Below are 13697 nucleotides of genomic sequence, written 5' to 3' on the forward strand. Positions count from 1 at the left end.
GGGGTGGGCACCTTTGAAGGTGGAGAGGGCCACTGTAGTTCCACACGCGCCTTGAGCTTGTAGATCAGCTATTTCTGTTTTGCTATATTTGAATTGAAATCCTGAATTATGTTTTTCCATTTTTTTATTGGAATCCTCAAAAGTAACCTTTTTATTTAATTTCTAATAATAATAATAATGAATTGCATTTTTATAGCGCTTTTCCAAGTGCTCAAAGCGCTTTACAACGGTTCATTCATGCATACTGTACATTGGGAGGTGAAGCGGTGAACAGTCGACGCCAGCGTCCTCACTTCCCACATTCACACACCAATGGTGGCGAGCTCACACCGACCGACTCATTGGAGGCAATGTGGGGTTCAGTGTCTTGCCCAAGGACACTTCGACATGTGGACAGGAGGAGCCGGAATTCGAACCACCGACCCAGGGATCATTGGACGACCTGCTCCACCTTCTGAGCCACAACCACCCGCAAATGCATGTAGTTATAGTTATGTTAACTTTACAAACCAAATACAAATACAAAAAGTCATTAAGCTACCTATAGACTGAAGTAATTAAAGTGGGTCATGTTTGCATGTTTGGAATTGTAACAATTGAAATCAATAATATATGAGTATTCTGATATTAACCTGTGGGCCGCATTAACCCAACAGTTTTCTGAAAAACTTTGTTTCTGTATTAGTGGTGCTCAATATTTCATGTCAAGGACCCCAAAAATGATATGTAATATGCCGCCGACCCCCATCTGAAAATATGCTGTTCTAGGGACCTCCCCAGAAGCAAAGACTTCAGTTAAAATGTTCACTTTGTAATAATATATATTCAAAGATTTGAGGCACATTTTCACGATTTTTCTAAAATAGCAGACCTACAAGCTCGTAGCGCGTCACTATGAGCTTGTAGATCTGCTATTTCTCCAATAGTATAACATACTAACTTTAAAACACCAAAAGGGGTTCCCGCCCCAAAATGGGCTGAGTGATGGTTGCTCATGTATGATCTACTGTATACCGTCTGCCTCAAATACAGTACACATTCATTTCAGTGTGGATCCCATGAGCGGGATGGACGGGCACCCACTTTGCTACTGTAGAGTTCCAATCCATTATAATAATCCCTCACGGTCACGGGACTGTATCCCACAAGCCCCAAGGGATTGTTCCGCGATTATTCATTCACAAAAAAACGGTTGCTGCTGTTGTTGACCCATTTGATAAATAGTCAGGAATCAAGGTCCTTTGGTCTGCTAGCAGCAGGTGCATGAAATATGAGGTTGATTGGCCCAATGTCATGCAAGAATAGCTGCCGAGAGAGATGCGCACGCACACACACACGCACAGGCACACGCAGACACAACAACACACTCTTACTTTCTGGTGCCGACATTCAGGGAAAATAGCCGATCTACAAGCTCACTGCGACGTGGCTATTTTCCCTTTTTTGGAGGTTTTGTGTAGCGGGGGGAAATAATGAAGGGAGCTATAGTATAGGAGCCTGGGGGGACTCCTGAAAACAAAACAACAATCTTTTACTTTTCAGGGACCACAGAGGTTGGTCTCAGCTTACCTGTATAGCTATGCAAAGTGTAGGCTCATGAAATACTGACAGGAATGAGTTGGAGAATGGCGGGGAGTACGGGACGGGGGGGGGACGTTGTAAAAAATATGTCATCATTTGCGGAGAGAGACGCTTGGCAAGCACTTTCATAAAAGTAAGCCGAGTCTATGTAGGCTACTGCTAATGCAAAGTAATGTGTTTAGGTCAGCTTCCATCATTAAGGCTTGTTGCCGACGATTGCAAAAATAATAAAAAAATAATAACAAAGGATGTGGTAGCGGCCCACACACACCTGACACCATGGAGTGGTGGGGACCAATCTAAATCAGAGACACAGTCCTTGTTTTCCGCGCTTACTGTACATGTACACGACATGGTTTCTTTTTGCGTCTCTGTATAACCAGTCAAATGTATACAGGGGCTGCTTTGGCACCAGGTGGTGCAGGGCTGTCATTTCCCAGAGGAATTCCTCTCTAATTGGTGTCACATGATATGACAGCCAAAAGGTGATCTGGTGTCAGCCAGGCGCGCTGTGGGAAAAGCATGCAGCCGTGTTTTGGCAACTTTTCTGTTGCCAAAAAAAAGAAACACGCAAAAACTGTTAAAATTAGCTAACTGCCTTCTCAATGCGTAAACTATGTCAAGAGTATATTGTTCAAAATATTTAAAGGAGAATTCCATGCTATAAGGCTTTCTTACCTTTCTTTGTAGTTGTTACATCCCCACCAAAGAGGTCCAGGTGTTTTTTTGTGCAAAAACTCCTTATTGGCTATTTCTACCATAAGCCCTCAATGAATTGCATTGAATTGAATCACTTATTTCCATCGAAATAAGTAGTAAAGTGTGCCCCTTGGGATGTTATTTACATTATGAAGAGAGGATATATACAAAAAGATCATTTTTTATTTTTTTTTAAGATATTTTTTTGCGGCTTACGCCTTTTATTGATTTTTTAAGGGACAGATAGTAGGCTGACAGGAAACGGGAGAGAGATGGGGGGATGACATGCGGTAAAGGCCGTGTCGGGTCCGGGAGTCGAACCCGCGGCACACCGCGACTGGATCACCAGTCCGGTGCCCAGACCGTTACGCTACGGCCTGGGCCAAAGATCATTTTGAGCGATGGAAATAAGCGAATTAGCACAACACCCCATAGCCCCATTAGATTCCCATTGAATTCAATTCAATTCATTTGGGGCTTACGGTAGGGGAAATAGCCAATAAGGAGGTTTTGAACAAAATAACACCTGGACCTCTTTGGTGGGGACGTAACAACTACAAATAAAGGTAAGAAAGCCTTCTAGCATGGATTTCTCCTTTAAGTGTGCAGTCTGTCTTCACGGATATATACAATCATATCACAAACCACAAGCATCATTTTGTCTCTGTTATACGTGCAAACATCACGAAAAAAAAAAAAGTTCGTGTATACCACACCATAGACAACCAATATAAGGCTACATTTCTCACATGTCATCATGCTTTAAGTAGCATGTGACAATTGTGACACGTCAAACTAGGGGGCTTTCATGGTTCTGAATCCATTCCAAGGCATTAGTATTGCATGAAAAACACTCCTTGGCCTAAATTCGGCCATAGCCACTTGCCAAAATGTGCCCAAAATGTGCTGACCTCGTCACATCTGACCTTCATCACGGTTATGGCCATAGCTCATAGTTTCCATTTAGTTTTAGTCAGTGAGAAAAGGGGAGTCGACAGACATTTCTCGTCATAGTATCAGTCGACGAAATCAACACTGCCAGACGGCAACACATTTCTCCAGACATATCCTGGAGGTACAGTAGCACACACAGCAAAACCACGTCAATTTAGGTGACAGATGTGAGTCAGCTGGGTTCGTCGTCAGGCTTACCATCTTTTCTTTTTTTGTGGGCGGGGGTTTGTTCCCATAATGGGTAGTAAATTAAAATAATTTCCCACCCAACTTTTCTTCCCCCCCCCCCCCCCCCCCCAAGGCTCAGAGTAAGACCTAAGCATAGCAGAATACTGCATAATAACTCCATGGCAATCCATTATGGCTTCATGTAATTTTAAAAGGTTTTTTTTTTAAGACCGTTTTGCTGTTTGCTGTTCAAGCAGGAATAATGGAGGAGGGAGGCTCCTGATAAAAGCTGGGAAACATGAGGGTTTTGCAGCACAATAAAAGTGCCCTCAAATCAAGCACACCGAACGACACCGCTGTCAAAGTCAGCCTTGAATAAAACGCTCTTGCAAATTCACACCCCCGCTCACCCAATGGTTGTCTCTTTTTCACAGAACGCTGGCCTATTAGAACATGCCCAGAATAGGGATGCTAGGGCGCATACTCGCATAGTGTACGTGGTTCAGGTGTAATGGCAAACTGCAGCGTAGGGAAATGATGTGTTGTGTTGACAGCAGAGAATGGCTTGTGCAGAGAGCCAACGACAGGCGACATGGAAAGTATGCACTATGTTGATCCACAAAGCTGCATGCATACTTAACCCATTTTAGACCCGAGGGGCAGATTCTACAACAACAAAAAAAGTCTTCTAAATCCTAAAGGTTTTCTGAAAAACCAAAAAAGGTTGTACGTGCTCAACCTTTTTCATGTCAAGGACCCCCAAATAGACACTGATGAGCCCGCGGACCCCCATTTGAAAAAATGTATGCCATAGGGACCCCCATAAGAGAAGATTTTGACGGCCCTCGCAGTGATCCTCAACACGTTTAATTTCAACGACCCCCAGGTTTGACATGCACATCAGTCTACAGACCCCCATTTAATGTCATTTCTATCTCTGGGACCCCCAATTTATATTGTAAAATCAATGTCAATGTAACTCTGAGAGCGTACAAATGGAACCTACAAATGTTCCATTTTTACACTCTCTGAGTTACAGACTCAGACCCTTATGTGGCATAAGGGTCCATTTGGTTCCAAACTATCATTTAGCTGGGGACCCTCCTGGAACTCCCTCAAGGACCCACCCCACTTTGGGAACCACTGGTGTAGAGTGAGTACAACGTATCAAATAATGTTAATACTCAAGTGAACTCAAATACAGTACACTAAGTATTTGAGTAAATGTACGCACTTGGCTATACGTTCCACCACACTGTGTGAACCGATCCTTTGGTCAGAGTTCTGAAGCAGAAGATGTGTATTGATCTCTTTTCAGAGGCTTTGGTTCTCCGACCTCAGAGACCTGCTGCTGCTGCCGCTCACGTTACGACTTCACCAAGCTGAACTCCATCTGTCTCTCTGATTTGTGGACTGGAGATGGAGATGTGTGTACCATGGGGCTGTTGTTTTCATCCATGCGCTGAACCCCTTATCCCTTGCCCTTATTTGAGTAGTTCAAATAGCCAATCTACAATGTGTCGATGTAGATTTGATATTTGAACTACGGTATTCAAAAATGTTTTTTTCAAAAAGTAGTTTAGGGGATAAGGGGTTTAGCATGGAGGAAAATAGAGCCCGTGAGCTCCTCTCCTCTCCTCTCCTCTCCTCCCCTCTAGGGGATAAGGGGTTTAGCATGGAGGAAAATAGAGCCCGTGAGCCTGGACCCTGCTGAGCAAACAGCCTACAGTACGTACTGGAGTCGGCCACGTCAAATCACCTGTGAAGAAGTGAGTCCGAGCAGACTGCTGCCCGGACGTAATTATAATTACCACCTGCCCTTTGTGTAACCGAACCACCTACGGAGGCCGCCAGGCCTCTTCCCCCAACGTAGTGTGGCCAGAGACGCTGGCATTTGCGACACGACGTTGACTGAGCAGGGCATGGCTGCGATCTTGACGATTACACTAAAGATTCAGAGGCCAACTCCCCCGCCCCCGTGTAAAGCTTCGACTGTCAACAAGGGTCCAAGAAATGTCATGTAGCTTGTGCGCCGCACACAGTTTGACAACCTGACAGACATGTTCATGCATGCATGCATGGATAGGGGGGTGGGGGGGGAACAGAGAAGCCCATGCTGGCTCTCTACATGAAGATGTCACATGTTTAATGTTAACACAGTTGGGGTTTTTTATGTTTTCTACCCAGTGTTGTTTTCGTCGACTACAACTAAGTAAAAAACTAAGACTATACCTTTTTTTCACTGATGAAAACTAAATGAAAACTAAACTACGATGACTAAAACACAGACTAAGACACAGAGACGACTATGACATAAAACTAAAATCAAAATTTGCTGCCAAAAACAACACTTGTTTTCTAACCCGTCTGTGCGGTCCGTTGGCGGCAGTATGGGTTTGTCCATGCATCCCCGTTTTGCTAATGGAATTCCAAGTGAATGCAACGTTTGAGACTTATAAGAATAGCCATGATTTGTTGCTTTTTTGTCACCTTAGCTGGCTCGTCTTACCTTCAAGAATCAGGTTGGAGGCAAATACTGCGTTTACAAAAGAGATATGCAAATGCTGTTCTAAAGAGTGCTATGCAAAATAGTTTTTTTGTTTGTTTTGTACGTATAGGATTCCGTCTCCATCGTAGATGCCAAATTCAGGGTCCTGCGGTACAAAGACAGACGAGCAGCAGTGACACTAAACCTTTGTTAGAACACGTTAGTTTTCCTTTCTGTGGAAAGTTACTTTTCAGATTCTACTAAATGTCTTCTAAATCACAGGTCTTAATGGCTTAGCCCATTTTTAAATGTATTTTCTTCTGAAAAACCTCATGTTTCTATATCAGTGGTTCTCAATATTTCATGTCAAGGACCCCAAAAAATATATGTAATATGCCGCCGACCCCCATCTGAAAATATGTTGTTCCAGGGACCTCCCCAGAAGCAAAGATTTGAGTTAAAAAGTGAAAGTCTGAAAGAATATTCAAAGATTTGCAGACCTAGCAGACCTACAAGTTCATAGCACGGCACTCTGTGCTGCGCTATGAGCTTGTAGATCTGATATTTTTCAATAGCTAAAGTATAACATAATGCTAGAAACACCAAAAGGGGTTCCCGCCCAGAATGGATTAAAGTAAGTCCGAAAAGTAACTTTCTGTAGAAAGTTACTTCTCAGATTCTACCAAAAATGTCTTCTAAATCAGCCAGGTCTTAAATGGCTTTTAAAGTAAGTCAGAGCAGAGTGAGTGAGGCAGTCCTTTCCTATATGGATATGAATCCAGAGAAGAAGATTTAATTCACGTTTTTGTCTGGAAAACGACTCATGCTACTGCTAATCACCCCCATTCATTCACACACTAAACACACACCACATCAATGGCAGTAAGGGAGAGATCTAAAAGCTGTGTTTGAGCAACATGGACGTGGCCATGCCGGTAATACCGGTTCCTGTGATTGACAAGGCGATTGACTTTGTGACTCTCCCTCAGGGCTGTTCTTCAGCTGTGTGCATGACACAGCTGAAGATGATTAATGTGAGAGTCAGACAGATAAACCAGATTGGGGCAATAATGACATCCTCGTTGACTTCCCACCAACCACAAAAATAAATCTTCTCCCAGAACTTGAGGGTTATACGCGCGTGACATCAACCAAATTAACTGTATCTTAATGCTGACCTGTATGGTAGTGACAATGATATTTGACGGAGCATATGATCCATCTTGTTGCTACTCTGCTTGTCTAGTGCAATACCCTGTTTTGTGTTGTTTTGGAACCGTTTGTTTTGTTTTGTGTTTTGTTTTTCTTTTCTTTTCCTTTTTTTTGATTACCTTGTATTGACTGTATACGTGTGGACCCTCTCGAAAACGAGATATTGTATCTCAAGGGGTATTCCAAATAAATAATTTCAATCATCATCATCATACACGGAAGCTATGCTGGAACGCCAACTGAGTGGCAAAAAAAACTACTTTCTGGCCTCCAAACAGAAAAAGTCCTATTTGATTGCATTAAATGACTTTAAACAACATTAAATTAACTTTGTCACTCACTTTGCCACTCGATCTGCCATTCACTTTATGCGTGCGCACACCCTCCATTGTTTGATGTTGCTAAATTTCGGAATTTACTGCAAATTCAAGCTCAGGGGACAGAAACTTTGCTTGCATTTGCGACAACCTTATTTGGACAAAACCTCTCTGCTTATAGGCAGCATATTATACTACAGTATATAGCCAATATAAGTTTCCTCATTAAGAGCTGAGGTGTATACAGTAGTACCTATAGGGGTGTAAAATGATAATATAAATGATAATATAATATAATAATAGCCGTTATGAATGATTCAAAATTCAAAAATCCTTTTTTTTCTCTTTTCTGCTTACAGTTACAGTTTTCACTACATGGCGTTTGTGATATGAAATGTAAGCGTACCCTGATCACAGTAAACATCATGTCTTCAGTCATTTTCAAGATATACCGTAGTCAGTACTAGTCACTTCAGTTCAGCACAGCTGTATTGTGTTGTAGTCACTTCAGCTCAGCACAGCTGTATTGTATTGTAGTATTGGGGGAAAAAAATGCTTTAGAATTGATTCAAAATCGTTTTTGGATTGAGAATAGAGTTGAATCGAATCGTGACCCCAAGAATCGGAATCGAATCGTGGGACACCCCAAAGACTCACAGCCCTCGTAGTACCCCTAAGTTCTCTATCAAATGTACTATTATGTGACCCTTCTCTATAGGACAGACCACAGCGAGTGCTGGATCAAAGTTGTCATTGTCGCGCACGCTGCAATGCTTTGGGTACAAACGAGGCTCGGAATGCCTCAGTTGTTGTAACCTGTAATAATATGGACACACAGACTGCAGCCACATGGAAATAAGTCAGAAGAGATAAGATAAAAAAACTGTCACTCTCTGTGTGTGCGAGTGTGTGGGGAATGACGGCTGATTTATCTCGTGCTGCTCACCGATGCACAACAGGTGTGTTGTTGTCGGCTTGTCGCACCCAGCTAAGAGGTTAATTAGTTTGACTCGGGCCAGGTGTGACTGCTTTAGGGTATGGTCGCATGAGCGCGAGAAGGGGAAGTGGCCAATGAGTGCATGCGTCACCATCATGACATTTTACTTCACAATTCACGGATAATATTTCCGTGTAGAGAAAAAAGAGGAACTAAACCAGGTGCTCAACGGAGATAGCAAAATGTGATAATGATTAAAAAAACGGGATCAAGACATGGATAAAAAAAGAGAGGATCCGGGCACTCAAAGTTAAAAACCGAGGAAAGCCTTTACTGAATTAAAAAGGCAACTGCCAACATGTTTCAACCAACAAGGTCTATTCCTTGTCCAGGTTTTTTCTGCAGCCTTGTACCACTTGTTCTGAAAGGAGCTATAAATAAACTTTACCTTATCGGGCGACACACCTGAATGCTGCAGGCTTTATATATTAAACAGGAGGACATGGTTTGAGGCTAAGAACTCACATCACAAACAAAGTTATGAGTCGATAATGAGTCTGCTGGAAAGGCACACACACACACACACACACACACACACACACACACACACACACACACACACACACACACACACACACACACACACACACACACACACACCTTCTTTTTACTGTGCGCTCTTGTCTGCCTGTCTCTCTCAATTTCAGCCCTTTGCTTTGTTGTGATTAAAAAAAAGCGTCATTGATTTAGCAATTGTGTACATGCTGCACATACAGACTTCAAATGAGCCAGGTCCACTGTCTGTCGTGTGAAGGCCGCCAGACCCAATGGAGGGCTTTACAAAGTGTGCACCTTTATTCTAACACAAATCTTCTCTTCTGGAGGTCCTCGCCTGGCACGAAAAAGCTCGAGAACTATACTGATTTAGAAGGCATTTGTATTATCGGCCTCAGGTCTAAATGGGTTAAGGCGTGCCGGTGTATCATCAGTTGCAGTCTGTCTGGAAGCAAGCAGGTTTGCAATTAATCAGGTTGATTGGCTGTCCGGTGAAGTTAATGGCCAGTTAATCATTGTGTGATTACAGTTCGTTGTCTTTGCAGTGGGACCGGGCCCAGGCTGGTCTCTGGACACCCAGAAAAAGTCCCAGCCATGAATCTTTAAACTGACTGAAGTGGCCCAGGGTGGCATTTTTACATTACTTGACATGCTGCGAGGCTCCTTTATGATGTATCTAATTACAGTACATACAGGCGTACAGTACAGTACTTATAGGCGATATTGGATAAATACCATACGGTATGCTGTAGAATTGAATAACATGCTAATGTGAAATATTAGGGATCCAATTATGAACTTTATGCTTTTGTATGTTAGTGTTTTTTTCTGTTTTGTTTGTTATTTTTTTCTTGTGGTCGTCTTATTCTTAGTTTTTTATGTTTAGTCTCTAAATGTTGATTGTTTTGTAGACCCTGTACATGTTCTACGTGCTTATGTAATAAGGATAGGCATAAATAAGCTATAAGCTTCTGCCTAGTCCTTTTCCATCGTGTTTAAAAAAGAAAATAATGTTTTGTAATTGTCCAACTGAATGGATCAAAATAAACCGTCCATTCAAACCATCCATTCATACAGAATCTTACAGAAAACCGTCAAGTATGTTTGCACAAAGACTACACTGTACTTGTAATAGAGACGCTGTCGGGGCCGAAAGCTTGCATTTCCATTTCACATGAAATAATTTAGAAAATCGTATAATGATTTCAGAAGGGACAGATAGATAAGATACTTAATTTGTCCTTGCGGAAATTAGGACAGCGATACAAACAGATCACACAAAATACATTGACAATACTTCACAGCTCCTCTCTTGCAGAGATAGAGGGGAAAAAGACAGAAGTCATATAGTTCCAAACTTCCAAGAGGCAACGCATTACATTTGAATGCACAGAACAGACATGGAGCCTGCTTCTTCATAAGTCCTATATATACAAACGATCTCCAAGCCCTAGCGTGCAGCGAAGGTACTGTCGACCGGATGGTACTGTAGAAGATGGTAGGCTATGTAACGGGCAGTGTTGTTTTCGTCGACTAAAACTAAGACGAAAAATGTTCGTCGACTACCTTTTTCCACTGACGAAAACTAAATGAAAACTAAATTGAAAACTAAGCTATGGTGACTAAAACTAAGACTAAATATACTGACAATTTTGTCAACAAATAAAAACTAGACTAAAATGTTATATAGGAAGGGACAAGATATCCAGTACAAGTCATTTTACAATTAGCTAACACATTAGCCGATCTACAAGCCCACGCTGCGACGCGTTCTGGGCTTGTAGATCGGCTATTTTCAGCAAGTGAAAAAAACAGTCATTACGACGGCATCAAGGCCTGCCAAAATACATTTTGTTCGACTAAATCAACTGTAGATTTAGTGGACTAAAATCGTATGATATGACTAAAACTAAAATCTAAATTTGCTGCCAAAAACAACACTGGTAACGGGTGCGTTCTGCCCCATGAAGCAATAACTGTCCCCTTCCTGAGTACCCGTCTCATACATTGAATACTCTCAAGTCCTATCCCAGCTATTTTGCTGGATCAATACACTGACGATTTCACGGAGTTTTGTCCTTATTAACCGATGATCATAATGATGGACACTGGAGCAGCGCCGACAGTTTGAAACCCATTTTGGGCGGGAACCCCTTATGGTGTTAGCATTACGTTATGCTTTAGCTATTGAAAAAAAGCAGATCTACAAGCTCGTAGCGCGCCACCGAGTGGCGCGCTACGAGCTTGTAGGTCTGCTATTTTTGAAGAATCGAAGAACGACTGACATAGAAACATAGCTTTTTCAGAAAACTGTCTTTTTCAGAAGACATTTTTTTAATCTGATCTCAGGTCAGAATGGGTTAAGCCTTTTATTCAGTTCCCCTCGTGTTAAACTGTCCCCGAACTGCCCGAGGGTCCATCCCTTCTTCTGCAACTCCTTCTTCCCCTGCTCCTGTGACGCACCGGACTATAGCCGTATTACTCCCTTTGTTCTCACATAATGATCTCTTATAATGTCATCTATAATCCTATAATGACATGCTCAAAATAGCGACGCCAGGTTGGCAGCGGTTACGTCCGTCTATGGCTCTTATACATAATTATTTAACCAATGGAAAAATATCTGCCAATGATGATTGGCAGATTAATGCACCGAAAGGGAAATTCTTGGCCGATTACCGAATATCCAAATACGATTAATATTATCTTTTTTCCTACCATTACCAGGGCCGTACCTTAAAGCTACCTGATTTATGGCAAAATAAATGGTTATGGCAAAACTTTATTTAATAATAATCACTATTATGGGTGCATTAATTGCATACATACACTATTGACCCTGCACCGCCCACCACTTGTGAAACACTGTGCTATATGGCATTATCTGTGGATTGCAGCTGCAGGATATCGATTATGTTAAATATTCTGTGATATCTTTAGGACACCTAGTATGATCCTGAAGGTACTTGAATTGTTAAAACGGTGCACACTAGTAGCTCCTCATCGGTTAGTGCATCAATCATATAATAATGGCTTCGTTCTTGGATCAATTCCAGAACTGTGGGGCATTATCGTCCTTCCTCTGTGTCCTTTATCCTTAATTTCGGAATAAACCAGGCTCGACTTTCCTGTCTCCCTACCATGTTCTGTACTATTCCATGTTATGCCATGTCCAACTCTCTGTGTGTGAAAAGGTGCAAGACAACATCAAAGTGCATTGTGAGGTTTGCGAGTGCCATGCTTAATGTCGAGAACACATCCAAATGAATTATGGATTATGTTGAAATCGCATCAAACTAAAATTATACAATTTCCGCCCTCGCATCAACGTCATGTGGCACTGCATGGGCCAAGTAAATTAACCGAATTCTAATGTGGGGTCGGTTGTATACCCACACAGCTCTAGTCGTTTTCCTCTTCAGGAATGGCACTGCCATTAACAGCGGTGAACCCTGCGTGATTCCCAGTGATTTATGGCAGAGGGCACAGGCTGGCATCTGGGCACCTTCCTCTTTGGCATTAGCCCACGCACACACACCTCCTGTTGTGTGTTCATATGGCACTGCACTTCATAGCAGCACACACACACACACACAGCAGTGACAGCACCCGAGGATCTCTCAACATATGTTTTCATATCATTTTTCTTTCCTCCTCTCCTCTCTCCTCTCCTCTCCCCCCCCCCCCCCCCCCCCCCAGGGAACTCTGCATTTCAGAACGTGAAGACGGTTCTGAACTAACTGTGTGTGTGTGTGCCGCAGCTCGCTTGGTCTTCAACCAGCCAAAGTTCTCACATGTCTCCCCCCTGCTCCGCTCCCTCCACTGGCTCCCGGTCGCTGCCCGCACAGAATACAAAACTCTGATGCTGGCATTCAAAGCAACCAAAGGTATGGCTCCCCCATATCTTGCAAGTATGATCGTACCCTACAAACCCTCCCGCGCACTCAGATCAGCCAACGCAGGGAAGCTGGAAGTACCCTCACTAAAAACGCCGGGACAACGCTCCACACGTCCCAAACTCTTCTCCCTTCTGGCTCCAAAACTGTGGAATGCACTTCCCATTGCAGTCAGAACTGCAGCATCACTCCCAATCTTCCGCCGTAGTCTGAAAACCCACCTTTTCAGACTCCATCATGGCCCATAGCACTTACCCCACCCCCTTAGATAGCATTTCTGTAGACTTAGTGGAGGAAATAATTATTTGATCCCCTGATGATTTTGTAAATTTGCCCTAATTATGCCTAATACAAAGAAATGAGCGGCCTATAATTTTTATGGTACTTTTATGTTAACAGATAGAGACAGAATATCAACAAAAAAGTCCAGAAAAAAACATTATATAAAGGTTATAAATTATATTCCATTTGATCAGGTGAAATAAGTATTTGATCCCCAAGCACATCATGATTTAATACTTGGTGGAGAAAACCTTGTTGGCAAGCACAGAAGTCAGACGTTTCTTGTAGTTGGTCACCAGGTTTGCACACACCTCAGGAGGAATTTTGGTCCACTCCTTTTTACAGATCCTCTCCAAATCCTGAAGGTTTCGAGGCTGTCGCTTGGCAACTCGAAGCTTCAACTCCCTCCACAGATTTTCTATGGGATTAAGGTCTGGAGACTGGCTAGGCCACTCCATGACCTTAATGTTCTTCATCTTGAGCCACTCCTTTGTTGCCTTGGCCGTATGTTTTGGGTCGTTGTCATGCTGGAAGACCCATCCACGACCCATCTTCAGTGCTCTGGTTGAGGGAAGGAGGTTCTTGTCCAAAATCTTATCGTACATGGC

General features: G+C 42.7%; 1 protein-coding gene across 1 annotated transcript in view; it reads right to left on the minus strand.

Moving 5' to 3' along the window:
- The window catches only part of LOC310874988 (rho-related GTP-binding protein RhoN-like), a gene marked incomplete at its 3' end in the record, with an annotated part of 63286 nt that overhangs the window by 25572 nt on the left and 24017 nt on the right, over nt 1–13697 (minus strand). The window lies entirely within an intron of this gene.

This window comes from Protomyctophum parallelum, assembly GCF_964188405.1.
Source record: "Protomyctophum parallelum genome assembly, chromosome: 17".
Lineage (NCBI taxonomy): Eukaryota > Metazoa > Chordata > Actinopteri > Myctophiformes > Myctophidae > Protomyctophum > Protomyctophum parallelum.